Source organism: Macaca nemestrina, chromosome 19 (assembly GCF_043159975.1).
Source record: "Macaca nemestrina isolate mMacNem1 chromosome 19, mMacNem.hap1, whole genome shotgun sequence".
NCBI classification, from domain to species: Eukaryota; Metazoa; Chordata; class Mammalia; order Primates; family Cercopithecidae; genus Macaca; species Macaca nemestrina.
The window spans coordinates 41,276,432-41,280,518 of NC_092143.1; the positions used below are offsets into that span (position 1 = coordinate 41,276,432).

At 44.1% G+C, this 4,087-nt stretch overlaps 1 pseudogene; it reads right to left on the reverse strand.

Annotated features, from left to right (window-relative positions):
- Window positions 1–331: 331 nt before the first annotated feature.
- On the reverse strand, window positions 332–1,258 carry LOC105489407 (large ribosomal subunit protein uL10 pseudogene; annotated as a pseudogene).
- Window positions 1,259–4,087: the final 2,829 nt, after the last annotated feature.

The window sequence follows — 4,087 nt, forward strand, 5'->3', positions numbered from 1 at the left end:
TAGAGTCTCTGCACTGCAGGAGCTTGGGATCTAACACCAGGAGTAGCTAAGTGTGCATAAATTATTACAGAGGAAGAACAGAACATGATCCATACCATGGGAGGTACAAAGTACAGGGAATTCAGAACAGGCCAAGCATTTCAAGCAGGAGTTACCAGAAAGTTGCAAGCTCTTTAAATAACTTTTGTTCTCCGTTTCAGCTGAAAAACTGACACTACCTCACCTCAGGGGGTCATTTCTTTCTTTTTGTTTGCATGTGTCTTTTTTCTTTTCTTTTCTTTTTAAGAGAAGCAAGCCTTTATTTCCTTGTTTTGCAGATAAAGCTAGCTGAGTTTGTTGCTTTTCGGTGATTAGTCAAAGAGACCAAATTCCATATCCTCCTCTGACTCTTCCTTGACTTCAACTTTGTCTGGGGCTGCAGCAGCAGTAGTAGCAGCAGCGTCCACAGAAGCAGTAGCCACAAATGCAGATGGAGCAGCAAAGATGGACTTGACCTTTCCTGCAAGCAGGAAGGTGTAATCAGTCTCCACAAACAAAGGCAGCACCCATTTGTACCCGCTGATGATAGAATAGGGAACTGATGCAACACTTGGGTAACTAGTCTGCAGACAGAGACTGGGAGCATTGCAGACACCCTCCAGGAAGCAAGGATGCAGTTTCCTCTGCTATGTCAAGCACTTCAGGGTTGTAGATGCTGCAGTTGTCAAACACCGGCTGGATAATTAGCTCAAAGGAGGAGGGGGAGATGTTCTGCATGATCACCAGTGTGGCTTCACTGGCTCCCACTTTGTCTCCAGTCTTAATCAGTGGCACATCACTCAGGATTTCAGTGGAGCCGCCGTACATCTTAGTTCCTGATGCCAAAAACCTGAAAGAAAGGTCTTCTTGGGCCCCAGACCAGGGTTCCAGGTGAGCACAGTGACTTCACGTGGGGCAAGGGCACCAGCATAAGTGGTAGCAAGTGCCTGATCTCAGTGAGGTCCTCCTTGGTGAACACAAAACCTACATTCCCCTGGAAGTGAAATGAGACAATGGTTTCCCCAGAGCTGGGTTGTTTTCCAGATGTCCTTGGATGGCCTCATTCATCATGGTGCTCTTGTCCACCAGCCTTCCTTTGCAGGGACATTTGGATCTGCTGCATCTGCTTGGAGCCCACATTGTTCACTCCCACAATCAAGCATTTTGGATAATCATCCAAATGTTGGATAATCTTAAGGAAGTAGTTGGACTTCCAGGTCTCCCTGTCTTCCCTGGGCATAACAGCAGTGTGTCAGGGATTGCCATGCAGAGTTTTAAAGACGATGTCGCTCTCACAGGATGCCTGGAGATAGTTGCATGTGTCTTTACAAAAAAGCATGTAAAAAATCAAATGCCTGTTGTCTGATGGCTTCAGGTGAGCCTACTGTTTTATGCCTCATCCATTTGTTTGGAGTACAGAAAGTTCTACCCCAAGAGAGGAGCAAGAAGCTTTGCCTGTGGGGTGCAGGGTCTGCACCCTGGGGTGCTATGACCATGGCACCTCTCCTGGAGGACTGAGAGTTTCAGCGTCTCCTCCTCCCTATGATAAAACAATGGTTCTCCACCATCTGGTCCGCTCACCAAGACTGCCTTGTTAGTAGATCTCAGCAGGTAAGGCTTTGGAGGGCAGGCACCAGGTCAGCCTAATACAGAACTGGGAGGCACTCTCAGGGCAGTCCTGACTTAAAATGCTATCCTGTTGTCCCAGTATAAGCCAAAAATAATATTCTAAGGCCCCCCAACCATCTGAATAGACCCCTCCTCAGGGCCAAGGGCATTCTAAAGTTAACCTGAAAAACTAGTTAGTTAAGGGCATGATGGGAATGGGGAGCTGGGCATGCCTCATTATACTCTCCTCCCTTTTTAATTACTGACAGAACAGACTCTTTACTCTGACAAGAAACATTTGCAATCCATTCTCTCTGAAGCCTGCTACCTGGGGGCTTCATCTGCCTGATAAATACTTGGTCTCTACAACCCCTTATCATAACCCAGACATTTCTTTCTATTGATAAATAACTTTTTTAACCAATTGCCAATCAGAAAATATTTAAATCTACCAATGACCTGGAAGCCCCCCACCCCTGAGTTGTCCCGCCTTTCTAGACCCAACCAATGTACATCTTACATGTATTGATTGATGTCTCACATCTCCCTACAATGTATAAAACCAAGCTGTACCCCACCCACCTTGGGAACATGTTGTCAGGACCTCCTGAGGATGTGTCATGGTTGTATCCTTAACCTTAGCAAAGTAAACTTTCTAAATTGACTAAGACCTGTCTCAGATACTTTTGGTTTACACAAGTATGCCCTCCCACTTGTCAAACTCAGTCCTAATTTTATGAAAGGTGGTCACTGGAAACTTAAGGAAGGATACCATGAAGTGGGAGTCAGGAATCTTGGGTCCTGGGCCCAGCTTTGTCACTGACATGGGTGATCTTAGATAAAAATCTTTATAACCTGAGGCCTCAGCTTTCTCATCTGTATAATGGGGTGATTGGTCTAAGTTAGTGTTTTCCAATGGAGGCTGATATGATTTGGCTGTGTCCCCACCCAACTCTCACCTTGAATTGTAATAATCCCCACATGTCAAGGGTAGAGCCAGGTGGAGATAATTGAATCATGGGGCGGTTTCCCCTATACCTTTCTCATGGTAGTGAATAAGCCTCAAGAGATCTGATGGTTTTATACATGGGTGTTCCCTCGCACAAACTCTCTTGCTGGCCAACATGTACGATGTGACTTCACTCTTCATTCACCTTCTGGTATGACTGTGAGGCCTCCCCAGCCATATGGAACTGTGAGTCAACTAAACCTCTTTCCTTTATAAATGACCCAGTCTCAGGTACGTCTTTATTAGCAGCATGAGAACAGACTAACACAGAGGCACTACTGTAACACAGAGGCACTACTGACTTTTCAGTTGAGATCATTCTTATGTGGAACTGCTCATGCATAGGGGTTAAGGATGTTTAATACCCCTTGACATCTGATCTCTAATTCTCAGCCATAAAGTTGCCCATCCTCAGTCATGAAAACCAGAACCACACCCAAACATTTCCAACTGCCCCATGCCAGGAGAGGGGGGTGGGTAACGTCACCTGGTCAAGAGTTATTGAACTAAGTGGTCTCTACAAGGGCCTTCCAACCAGATGATTCTCATCAATAAATGTTAGGACAAAGGGTTATACCCAGGCCATCTCCCTCCAATACTTGAGGTACACTGTGTCAACAACGGCTTTGTAAAAGTTTTATCAATAAAGACCTACTTGGTTATCATGATTCCTGGAGTATTGTGTGTTTCACTGTTGGTGTTTTATTTTCTTCTATCTAATGCCTACAGTTGTATGGGGCATTGATTTGAAGCCATTTGGGTCCCAGTAAAATGTCCCAGCTTTTTATTCTGACTACACAGAACATCCATTCATGTGATAATGAGTTTGCTGCTGCTTCACCTTCTCTAATAGGTCCGCTATTTCTAATTTGTACCTCTTCTTACCTATCAAGTAAAGCTCATGTCAACCTAAATAACAGAGAGAGAGGATCTCTAAAAGAAAAGAGATTTATTTGCGCCTAGGTATTGCAATGGGAACATGCATGCCAAAGAAAACTACACAATTGTACAATACATTACACAATTGTCTTGAAATAATTATCCTTGGCTATGAGGGTCACCACCAGTCTGATGGTGAACAGGCAGTTACCAGGCAGATGTCCTTGTAGAAGTATATTTTTTGTAAGGTTGTGATGGCCTTTGTGCAAGATTGTGGTTTTGTAGAGTTTTTAAACTCAGGCATACACGTGTGAGAATACTCTTCCCATGGCCTTCCCTAAATTTGTTACAGTTTTCTTCATATTAGTGACTCCATTTTGATTATGGCAGCTTTCACAATCAAATACTAAGACTTTCTGGTTTTGTAACACAAATTAAGAAAAACACAAAAATGCCCAAATATCTTTCCTAGAGCTGAGGAGGTTAGTCTTTTCTAGATTTCTTTGTTTATCTTTTTGTTTTGTTTTGTTTTGAAAACAGGGTCTGGGTCTGCCACCCAGGCTGGAGGGCAGT